Here is a 13,350-nt window from a genome sequence, read left to right on the forward strand (position 1 = left end):
TGCGTATGGGTGTGTTTGCTATTAAAGGCATTTGCTTGGCTGAAATGAATCAATAGCTTGTTTTAACACAACTTGAGCGCATCCGGAGACAGAAGGGTCGATTTTGAAAAAGAGATTTAATTATACGCCTTGCATTTTAAGAAAAGCAAAGTGTCATTCTATCTGCCTGTCGAGTTCGCAGGAATCCGCTGGATTTAATGTTGTGCCAAATACTGTACTGCATGTGGTGATCACATGAGGAGCCAACACAGGGTTATGGTGTTTGTTTTCTGCTATAATTCATGAGAGTTACACTGTAGCAAGACCAGATACACAAAACAATTTTCTTTAAGTGACAAAAAAGGAAACATTTTCAAATTTGATCCTAGTAGCACATATATCAATGCTGGCTTTTCACCGAGTATGTGTGTAGTTCGTGTACGACTTTCAATTTTGGTCTCAGTTTTGGTTGATGCATGCTTCTTTAGATCCACTGCAAATCTAAAATTTACAAAAGACATTAGCTGCGTCCACTTCCATGCAATATTAATTCTAAGTAGGTTTTAATCAAAATATTCAGTATGCACACTAAGAAACACTTGAGTGTCCAGTGTGCTGTACACTATTGTCCCACAATTCAATGCAAGATAATGGAGATAAAACATAGTATATAGAATTGCATGTTGTTAGACTGCAGTATGGAATTGGGAAACAGCTAGAGACTCCATACCAGGTTGTTTTAAAGAAGAATTTGGGACAAAAAAATGTAAAAATGTGGGGAGTTTGTGTGCAGTTCGACCACTCACCCTCCTCTGATCACCCTGATGGAGATGGTGTCCTGCAGCTCCCAGGATGTGGCATCGACAACATCACTGCGCACCTCAGTCCTCTTGCCGCACATTCCTGGCCGGTCAAAAATATATATCTACACAAAAGGTGAACAGAAGAGAGAACAGATAATTAAGATTTTGCAATTTTGCTCATGCCAGCAAGCTTTATGCTTGCCAACACACAGGTGTGAAGTTTGGCTGTCTTGCCAAAGGGCATGTTCCTGCTCACTGTGCAGCTTTCAGCATCAGTATGGAATAAATCTTCAAAAGCAGATACATTTTTTAACCTTTTTAAGTAGAGAGTAGAACAGATCTAAAGCTCTCCATATGTAGACATTAATCAACTATAATATGGTCATTAGAAAGTCAGTTTTAATATTAGAAGCCATTTCCATGGACAGTGAGAATGATAGAATGGCAGATCAGATAAAATTACATTAATGACAAAGAATTACTGCAGGCAAGAGCTCAACCTTGCTGCTGAAGAATCATTTATACTATGGGAAATTGAAGAACAGAGACATTATTATCCATAATGTCATTATCTCCAGCTTCATATCCAAGCAGTATTTTATGATAATCCCCTTTAGACATCAGATGCAAGAATTTTACAAGGTATAAAGGGACAAAATGGCAGCAGGAGTGTCTTATTCCCTGAAAATCATTAGAATTTGCAACATGGCAAAGCTGACTATAACTCATTTCAAGAGGACTTCACTTAGAGCTGAATTTGAGTACAGTAGCATCTTAGAAAAACCCACTCATGTCTATGGTACAGACATGTTCTATCAATTCTTGCCTGAGGCCCTGCACCCAGAAACTCAACCTAAATGTCAGCTCCACCTCTTCTTTTCAAGATCCTTCATGAATAACCACAGTAAGAAAATGCACACACCTCCACTGCATGCAGGAGCAGGCTTGACATTTAAAGGTTATTAAAGTAGCCACCCTGAACTAAGCAATACCTGGCAGGTATGCAGTTTAACGACTGGCTTTTGGTTATTTGGTGAATAACATATTGTTTCACCAGACACTTCTACTGCAACAAAAAAAGAAGAAAAGATTACGAAAGAGCTGTTATGTAAGGACACCTGTAAAAAGCATTTAATTCCCTTGCATAACATCACTAGATTAACCAGTTCTTAATTAATGGTTCCTGTGAAGAGAAGAATCTACGAAAGTTACCCAAAGCAAAAGATCAGACAAATTAATGTGTTCTGTCTGTGCCAATTGTCAGCATGAGGAAAAAGAGCTGATTGTTTATTTTAGCTAGTGTCACAGCCAATTCACTGGTCAATGTCTGTTCCCTGGTTCAAGCTGTACTTATCGGTAAAAACGGCCGTCAGCTTTAAATGTGATCTTGGAAATGTATTTCAGTAGCACGTGTTTAATGACTAATTGTTGTGTGTTAAGTGCGTTTTGCGTGCAGACTAACCTTTCCAGGACGAGGATTAAGCTTCCCATGTTCCTTTTCTTTGGTGAGCTGTAGACAAAGAAAAACATATAATTTTACCATCCAGTGTTTATCAGTGCATTTTTTCTGACAAGAAGCAATTAATTAATATGAACAATGGTCACAATAAAGATAACATAAAGCACAAGATCGGACAATAGAAAAGGTCATTGTAGGAGGAATAGTTACTAGTATTATCTATACGTCCTGATATATAAGTCCTGATTTTAATGTTCATATCACTTACAAAGGTGCTAGAGTAGATATAAAATGTAATTATGGAGCAACCTCAGCAATCATTTATATTACAATGGTCTTCCACCTGGTTTCCATCTGGTGAACATACACATGCCAGACAATGTTCATGTCACCTTGTCTAACTGGTCCTAGGGGCATCAGGAGGGAGAAGTGAGGAAAGAGGACTTCCTGTCCAGCAAAACAAGCACCTTATAGTAATGTTCATTCCTCTCCTGTGCCCATTTAACCTTTTGCTGCTTAGCACTATGCCCACTGATAATAGCAGCATGAGTTCACCTGTGATCTGTACTGAAATTGCACTCTCCACCGCCATGAATGAACTCACTGTTTCACACGAGTGCATGTTTGGTGTAGAGTTCCCAGTCTACAAATCTTAGCCTTTATGTTGGTGGAATTTTTGGATGTTTACTTGTGTGACTTGGAATGTGGTAGCAGGTTAGCACTGTGTGATTTTTTATATAGATTCACAGGAGAGATTGTGTGTATTTGTGTGGCTTTTTGGTATCAGGTATCACTTAGCCTCTGCTCTCTGAGAGCTCGGTCGGAAACAGGTTATCATCCTGATCATGTTACCAACCACAGAGGTCGTTCTACTGAAGCTATTATTTCAACTGCCCTCATTAGCGTCCTTATCTGCCTTCATTTAATTTGGAAAAAACATTTATAATTAGATATATATTTTGAGAAAGAACAAAACCATTTTCAGCCAAACTTATCTCAGAGCACATAACTACATTTTCACCAACAGCCATTGCAACAGGTAACCCATTTAGTGAAAGGGAGTTGAGGGCCCTATGGTGCTTTTCAACATTGACCTAAATAAAAGAGAGTGACTCATTACTGTTCACAGACATACCTCATACAACATTAACGGTCTCCCACCACAGAGCCACTTTCAAATAGTTTGACCTTCCTTGTTCCCAATATAGTGCAAATGTGCTTTAACATCTATTTGATATTAAGCTCTTATTTCACATATAAAATACTGACTCCAATTAAATGGGTGTCAACCATGACAGAAAAAATAACTGTCTTACAAAAGGGAAATACATAAAGGTTACTTTGGTCAAACTAATTAATGCAGTCAATGCCATGAATATTAATAGAAAGCACTACAGGATGCATTTAGCAACAAACAACATATCCTGTGTAAAAATGTATTTATCCTGCACTGTTTTCTTAAAGACCCCATCCAAACATGTTTGAAGACAATGAGTATGGAAATATTTTTCATTTAAAAAGTTTAACTGCTGGGCACATGATGTATCCTTTTTCACTATAAAGTCCATGCTCACTTGAAGCTTCAAGTAACCACATCACACCTGTGCACTACAGGCCCATGATTGACTCTAAGTTCTTGTGATGTCACAAATCATACTCGTAAGTACATGCCTTGAACTCAGATTCTCAGATGAATGTAAAAACATATTTTTGACTGAAGAGGGACTTAAAATGTTATGTGTTAAGTTTTTGTGTATTGGGCAGCTGTGGCTCAGGATACAGAGCGTGTCGTCCTGGCTCCTCCCATTTCCATGTTGAAGTGTCCTTGGGCAAGATACTGAATGCCAAATTGCTCGTAATGACTGTGTCAGCAGTTTGTGAGTGTGCGTGTGAATGTTTATTACCTAAGATCCTGATGGGCAGGTTGGCACCTTGCAAGACATCCTCTGCCATCAGCGTATGATTGTTTGTGTGAATGAGTGGATGTTGACATGCATTGTTAAATGCTTTGAGTGGTCGGAAGACTAGAAAGGCTTTATATAAATGCACTGAATTTACCATTTTATTTTATTATTACATGGAGTACTCGTACTGTAAGTGTTGTATTATGTGCTGTGCACATTCAGTCCCAGTCAAACAAAAATTTGGACACGCTTTCTCATTCAAGGGAATTTACTACCAAATGGGTAAAATATTTTCACCTTGATTGACAATAAATTTGTATTCTATTCTGTTATTCTGTATTTTTGTGTTGGTAATTCAGCTTTCACTGTCATATTATTGTAAACCTGACATAGCATGTCTGAAACACTAAAGCCTGCAACAATTACAAATCATCTCGTTCTGCCACAATTGTCTTTACTTCATAACGCAACAATGGGTGGTACTGTCCTTTACAGAAAAATGTTATCATAGTGCATGCTGACATATTGCATAATCAACGAAGACTATAAGTACACACATTCCAACTCCTTTAATGAGAAACTGTGTTGTGAGCGACAAATACTGAGACAATAGAAGAGTATTGATAAGGTATCATAACTTGTTTGTTTTCAATACCTGAGTCAGGCTCTCAGGTGATCTACAGCACAGCGCTGGATCAGAGGGAGTAAAAACAATAGTAATGTATCACCTTGAAATCAATGTTGCAGTCACAGAGGACTTATAATGAAATATTAAATGCAAAGAACTAAAACTAAAAACATCTATCAAGAGTACATTAATGATGGATCTCTCACATTACATATTGTGCACACTGTTACTGAATCAGGTAATTAATAATCATGTAATGAGAATTGAGATTATTGAGCATGTAAATTACTGAAATATTATTTCTTCAAATTGTTACTGTCTAAAGAAACCAATCATCTGAGCACCACTGAAAAAGGCCAACTTGACTAAAAGCAGATAGGACTGAATGAGTTGAAGAGAACATCAAATTCTGAATAATATTGTCACTGCATTTTTAAATTATAATTACTGAATTCAGCTCCAGGCTTCTATTGGTTGTCTACATCTTTTTAAACAAAATGTTCTGAACCAAACATACTAACAAATTATTCTTGTCTCTGCATCTGGCATTGACCTATATGCAATATTCAGATTTAATCATGATATTCAAACGTGGCATTACATTTATTGATAACGGCTCCAACAGATGACGCTTAGACAGCTATGGTAATGCCAAATTGCTGGCAAGTAATTTCTGACAGTGTTTTGATACTTGACTGATGATAACTAAGCAGCGTGAGCTAATTGTAACACTAGTGTCAGTGATATACAGTAAAAGGTTTATAAATCCAAAAAACAAAGGGATTAAGAGGATTGTCAATGCTCTACCATTACATACTGCACATTTCATGTATGTTTCTCTGTATATAAGACCCTCTTGACGTCACTCCTTGCACTCTCTACACAGAACAGCAAGATACTGCATCATTCATGGTGTGTGACATGTTCACCACTGCTCTGATGCCCGACTGAAACATAAACTCCCACAGACACTTTTCACCTTCTGTTCCCTTCCCTCCGAGCAGCTGCAGTCACAAGATCTGCTCTCCCATAAAATTAGTATAAACCGCAGATGGGGTGTGCAGTTTCAGCCAATCACATATTCAGACTATGCATGATGCATATAACCGATGAGCAAAGTTAATGAAAACTCACAAAAAGGGAACAGCAAATCACCTTGTCATCTTCTCTCACCCTTCTACCTGCACGTTTCTCCCTGTCAACTCAATTTCATCAAATGTTAAGCAAACAACGGAAGAAATATGAGGATGAATGCAGAAGACAAGGTGTGGCCATGTCTCTGCAGGAACAAATAGCTGGAATGGGTGGGGAGCCCTGTGGAGACATACAGTGAAGCAGAAAATGTTCTGCCAGGATTAATAGATAGAGACGCCTCCTGCCTAAAAGCTAATAAAGTGTCACTAATGGTTTGATTGCACGAAGGAGTTTGCAGCATGTAATCGCCTTAATATATTGACAAACAAAGATATGCATCAGTCCTGCAGCATGTTAAAAATTCTCACAATGTGTACATTTGTGTCTTACTGTTTTCCGGTGTCTCTCTCCCTAGGGTGTTTTTTTTTTTTTTTTTTTTTTACAAACCATGTCTAAACCATTTATTTTCCACTCCCTCTTTCTCTCCCCTGACAGAAGGAAAACAGGATAAAGCTGTAAAGTACATCCCTGTTAACACCTATGTCATTCTCTAATACTTTCAATGACTCCGTTCATTGTCCGATTGGACTTTGGCACAAGACTGCAGTTTATGCAGAGACGTATTTAATACTACGTACTACTGCCTAGTTTACTACAACTTTTCCTAAACTATTGTAGTCTTTAATATTTTATTATTGGTATACATTGTTCATTGGCATCCAGTGTGTTATTTGTACATAAAATGTACAAATCATCAAACTAATAAATGTGCAGGTAGCTACACAGTAATCAGCTGTCTCTGTAGGCAGGAAAGGAACTTCACTTATTTGCAAAACAAGTGTAATGACATTACTTTGCAGCGTTCTTTCCATACCTTCTTCAGTAGCCCTGCTGTAAATTACTGAAAGGGCAGGTCAATTTAAACCCATCTCTTTCTGCAATAACTCTCAAAAGTTTGTTCTTTCAATAATAATTCTTTGCAGATCTCTAGGGGGCCAAACTTATCATCTAAGGTTAGAAACAGTCAAGTTTCAATGGGCCCAGACAGTAATATGAGCTTTAGTCATGCTGTGTGCTTTGGCCTGACAAAAGGAGCCACTGAAGCCACTGGATAGCCATCAGATTGTGATACTGCTTACTGTCTCAGAAGCAAACTAGGTATTGTTTGAACATGGGCAAACATCCTGTGCAAACATTTGTATTGAAATTACACATGACAGCTGTGGACTAATGACTAGCTATGTCAGTGGAATCCAGTTGACAGCCCTTCTGAATTTGCATGCACTGACATAACACATAACACTATCATGAGCTATGCAAGAAAAAAACAATTAACAAATATTACAAAGAACAGCCTCATTAAAACCAGAAGGTATCTAATTATTGCTTGTTGCGTCTTCCCAACCGTACCTGTGGGTTTTATTTTGTGGCTATATTATCTAATTGTTGACATAACTGCACTCATATGTATAATGGTTAAATGTAATGTTTGTGGTTAGGGGCAAAATCACTTAAAAGCATTTGATGGTTTCTTAGCTGAAGGTGTGACACAGGAAGAACAACTGAGCGAGCTGGTTTGATCCAGACTTATTTACCACAGAGAGACAGCCAGACAGAAAAGTGAGAGGGAAAGGTTGTTCTAATGTTTGAAATGACGCTACCTGTCTTGCCAACAAAAATCATTTCAAGACATGTCCTAATCAGTTTATATACGAACTTGAACGCTTGCATGAAAGAGCCTGTGCATACATGTCTAATTCATACCCGTTTCTGTGTAATTTTGTAATGCTCAGTGGGAAGAGTGTGTACTCAGGCAGGTGAGAGGGGTTTGGATCCCTCTAACTACAAAGAACTCATTGCATGTTGGACACTACTGATGCACTTTGTGTTACTGGAATCATTAACAGCTACTTTTAAATACACATTTGTGGAATTTAATGGCTTATGGTGCTCAACAAATATCCTAATTATGAAGCCTCATAAATGGTACATGTTATACTCCAGTATGTGCAAGTATATGCACACCAACAAAAGCCACACAGAGAGGGACTTTCTCTTGTGTGGCCAACAAACCACACATGAAGTCATTGTACTCATCCATTGTAAACTGATCTGTTGTTTGTCTTTTTCACAACAGTGAGGAGAATAGATCTGAGAATGAGGCTATATGAAAAGAAAACATGGACACTGTACAAAGTGATATGTGTGCAGAGGAATCCATTTCAAACCGTTAACATAGACGTGGCAACCATTTCAAGCCTCAAACATACTTCCACTGACTGAAAACTATGCATACTATGCACAACCAAATGTGGACAAAAGCCCCAATAAAAAGTTCACGCTTTCTCATAATGGGCCTATCTTTTGTTAAACAAAATGTGAAGTGATAGAAAACTGCTTTTTTTTTTACTATTCATTCACAGTTTTTCATCTTGTCACTCCCCTTTCCCTTGGGGTGCAGAAAAATACATTATTCATACACTGTGTGTCTCTCCTGAACTGCAGCCTACTCCTTCATGAATTAGTTCAACACTGAAAAAATGAAAAAACAGGAATCCTTGTCAATCAGTAATCTCCATTTTCACATTATGCCCTGCTGCTCATATAACCCTACTATAATAAGGTAATTTGCTGCTTCAAATGCTACATCTTTACAACTGCATTAGCTCATTTTCTGGCCACTTGGGGGCAGCATTTATTTGGGGTCATATTTCTGGATAGCAGATGAATATAAGTCCAATATTCGCTCCCTTTCTTTTTATCTCTACCAACTCTTGAGGGAAATATCTGGCTCTTTAGCTGCTAAATGCTCCACTATGTTCACCAGCTGGTTGCTAACTGTGTTTATTTGCCATTCGGTGCTGAGCAGATAGTGTGCTGAGTCACTATAAAGCTCCATAAAGGCAAGAGGAGCTGCAGAGTCACTGATATTTCACTGTATGTTCATCTATATGAGCGACACCTCTTACACCACACACTATCATTTGATACATTGTTATTATAAAAATATTGATTACAGCCACTTTAAATGGCAATAATATAATACCCAGTAAGATTAAATACATAATAATAGTCATACTCACATAAGCATCAGGGAAGGCTCTATATTTCGATAATAAATTCTTGTCAGGCTCAGGTTCTTTGCTCTGGTGCTGAGACCCTCCTTGCAAGCTGTTGAACAGTGATGTCTGCTGGATGCCCACAGTGCCCTCATTACTGAAGCTCCTCTGCAGAATTGGACTCGTCAGTGTACTTGTACCTATACCCATCCCCATCCCCATCCCCTGTGTCTGGCCAAACATGGACATGGGGGAGTCTGTGGTGGTGAACGGTCTATGGTAGTCTATGGCGCTGTTGATAATGCTGCTGGAGGGTGGCGAGCCGATGCCAAGTGATGGAGGTCGACTCATACGAGCATTGGGATCTTCAACCCCGTTCATGGAGCCTGATGAGGAGGATGAGGAGTTCAAAAGGAAGGAGAAGCGCTCAAAGCGGGACCCTGCAGAGTCTGTCACATTGCCATGTTCACCATGTTCCTTCCATCCACTCATACGATTGTTGTTTGTAACTGTTTCTGGTAGTGAGTTGGTACCGAAGATTGAGCGATGCACCATTCCATTATCCAGCGTCTGTTCTTTGGTTGGTGACCTGTAGTTTGCAAAGATGGAACTGTTGTCCAGACGGGAACCTGAGTTGGGTGACATAAGTACTCCGTTTCCATTAAGCAATGGGGATTTTGGGTCCTCAGGGGAAGAGTCTGAGAATTTTCTCATCATAACATTGTTGTTAGCAGGTGTTCTAAGGGGCAAAGTCAGGCCTCTTGTTCCAGGCTGTTGCTGATCCTGCAGGTGATCAAGCAGAGTAGAGCAATAAGTTAAAGGAAATTGAAAAAAACAAAACAGCAAAACACCAAACAATATAAAAAACCTTCACACCTAGAGGCATGCAGTTGAATTTATTTGCCTAGTTTTTTTTCAGATATCTGTCTCTGAGATTTCTGCCTCCAGCCCAATACAATGGAGGTGAATTTTGTTTGCATTTCTGACAGCATTGAAAAACTATATTTAAAGAACTAAGCATCTCTTTATAGAAACATGTTGACAGTATCATACACAGAGAAAAACTTGTATTGAATGTATAAATGTTTCTCATGTATGTTCTATTTTAAAACCATAGACATTTTAAATGATGGAAAAATAAAGTTTTTACCAAGCAAAGACCCTGTACTGCAATTGGCTATGAATGCACTTTACCTGCTGACTCTGCTTCATCAGTTCCAGAGGTGACCGTGTGTCTCTGGTAGTACTCCTCTTCAGCCCCAGGTCGACAGGCAGAGTGTAAAGTCCGTTGAGGGACTTGTTATGGATGCCTATTGCTGCCATCTCATTTTTGAGACTGGTGGGGGAGGTATGGATGTTAGACTTGGTAGGAATGGGAACATCCTCAACAATGGGTGGCAGGGCGGATTGGAGGCCCTGGGGAGGCCCACGCAGACCAATACTTCTTGGCCTCTGGGAGGGTCCCATGCTCTTCAGGGTATCTACCAGGCTGTCCATTTCACACTGACGAGGTGAGTCCATGTCCGGGGAGGCAGGGGGAAGTGCTGCTTGGTCAGAGACCAGCTCCACACGCATGGCCTTGAACACTCCAGTAAAATGGGATGAGCTGCCGTCCTCTTCCCTGGTACTGTCAGTGGTGTCACGGCTGGTTTGATGCACCGAGGAGAAGCTAGACACAGGGAGCTGTTGTGACTCCCAACGTGACTTTATCCTCTCTGACTCTGCCTCTCCCTCTCTCTGTCCCTCTCTTTCACCTGCAGGTGCAGCAGACTCCTCCTGCTCCACAAAGCTCCTCCCACAATCATCTTCTGGTTCTCCCGCTGGCTCACTCTCACGGCTCAGATAAACGTCACTCAGCCTGTTGTCAAGGGTAATAGGTTCCTCGGTAGAGTGAGAAGAGGAGGAGGAAGATACATTACTGTGGTATTTGTATGCTATAGCCACAGGAACAGGAACTGAGGAGGAGGTAAAGGAGGAGGTGGAGGAGTTGGTGTCATACAGTTGGTAACTCTGATGAGAAAAAGAGGAGTTGTCTGATTTGTATGGTTTATACTGAGAAACCCTGTCAAAGTTATTTCTAAATGTATACTCTGAGCCAAGATCTGGTTCATTTGACTCAGTCACAGTGGTGATTGTTCTGCTATAGTCCACAACATCCTGGTTGACCTCAGTGTTATCAGTATCAGTGACCAGAGATAGCTTTCGGAAACGAGTTGTGGAATCATTCTCTTTAGTGGGAGATGACTTCTTTATGAGGAGAGAGGTGCTCAGTCTGCTGAAGCCTGAATTCATTTTGTCAGCTGTTTCCTGGTCAACTTCTGTCTGTTGACTTTCTGAAGCTGCTGTCAAGGACCTGAGCAGATACAGAGAAGGAGAGAAACAGGCAAAGATGACAAAAACAGAAATTACAAAAACAGATAATAATGTTTACTGGCCCACAGTGCATAGGGTGCTGCACTGCTTCTAGGGTGTGGCGGTCATGAAATTCCAACAATGCAAATTACACAAAGCAACTTTGAGTGTCATTACTTGCATGCAATGTCAACTAAAGCTTACAAAGGACTTGTGGATAAAACAAGTTGTTTCACTAACTGCTAACTCAATTTTTAACATTTAATAGTTAAAATAATTGAAAAGTACTTAAATAAACTAGATTAAAACAATACAGGACAGAAGTTAAATCAAGTATTTTGCTGGATTCACTCTTTGGAGTCACTCTGGCATAAAACCAACAATAGGTTTGCGCTGGGAGGATCATGTGGACATAAGCAAAACACTGTCAGCTGATAATTCAAGGTTACATTAAGTAAACACTTATTACAAAGCAAACTCTTTAGAAGACACCTGTATGTTTTCTTTTCCTGTGCAATGTATACTTTTCCAGCGAAAAACACCCATTATTTAAAACGTGGCACTCTAAACAGATACGAACATCCACAACAGGAGCTACTACATAGGAGCACACTTGTGTGTACTCATGTGTGCATGTGTGTTTATAGTGGCTGAATCCTAAAGCTGACACGCTGTAGATTTACACGCACAATTTAGGGTGTAATGTTAACAACAATAAGATCATCATATTAAGGACAAAGAAACTTTGATTAATTCAAGTTTGAAGGAATATGATTTGAAATGATCTTGTCACAATAAAAATGTAGGACATGCAGAAGATGCATAAACCCCTGAAATATTCTGGTGTTCAGTTGGAGTACTTTTTTTAAAATGTACATATAGAATTTATGAATAATTGTTGAAAATAAAAGCTGTGATATTAGAATTATTTAGAGTGATACTGTGGTTCGAAGTTTTACCTTTCTAGTAAGCCAAACACTCTTGCCATAGACACAGTTACAGTGTTGGGACTCTGAACCAGAAAGGTGGAGGTTGGGGTGGTGGAGGCAAATCTTTGCTTTGTCATATTTAAATTGAACGCGTTATTGTGAGAATGGCTATCACTGGTGCTTGACTGATGAAGAATACTGATTCAATCAGCAGTTGATTATAGCTGAGGCGTATGACTTCGGTGTCTAGTATGAACTAACAGGGTGCGTCAAGTATATAATATCAAAATCCTGTCACATTTTCACATTTCAAATACAACCGTCCAACTCCGAGAACTCACTTTTTTCTATCTATTCTGTTGAGAAATTTGTTGAAAAAAGTACGCTGATTAGTAGATTAGACTGTGTTAGACTTTGTTTTAAGACACAAAATCAATTTAGATTAACATTATTTATGTATAGAAAAAAAAACACAACCAGCAAATTAGCTTTTAAGAACAGGCCTACATAAAATAACTAAAGCTAAGTAAGCCCTAGTTTGCTTAGCATCTAAGAAAGCTTACTAGTTAGCTACGATAATTGTATGTAAGAGAGTATTATGTTTAGGAACAGCAGTCCTACAGTAAACCTGTGTCAGGATAACAAAGTGTGCCCATCAGTTTATCTAAAAGATAATTAATTGTCAATGTTTGAAAAACCCAGAAGATCTAATGCTGCTCTAAGCGTATTTCCATAATCTCTAAAGACTCTTGGGAATTATTTTTAACCTGTCACCCAAGTTGCCCCTATTTTTTTTGGCAAATCAAAGATGGTCCAGATGGTTACAAGAGTCAGAACAGCTCTAAGTGTTGTTAAACAATCTTCTGGATTTTTCATTTCAACATTGTTGGTTAATTATCCGATGTCCACCTCTATGATCCGAATGCATGCTAATATATGTGAGGCACAAGCTGGGGATAATTTTAATCTAAATAACGGATGAAGATCAACATTAGACACTGCCAGCATACACATTAAATTGTGAATCTGCTGTCATTAAGCAATTTGCCTCAGAGAGCACTGCTGTTATTTCTGCTATGGTAGGCAGGGCTACGCATCTAGCT

The sequence above is a fragment of the Scomber scombrus genome, chromosome 16 (assembly GCF_963691925.1).
Source record: "Scomber scombrus chromosome 16, fScoSco1.1, whole genome shotgun sequence".
Classification (NCBI taxonomy): Eukaryota; Metazoa; Chordata; class Actinopteri; order Scombriformes; family Scombridae; genus Scomber; species Scomber scombrus.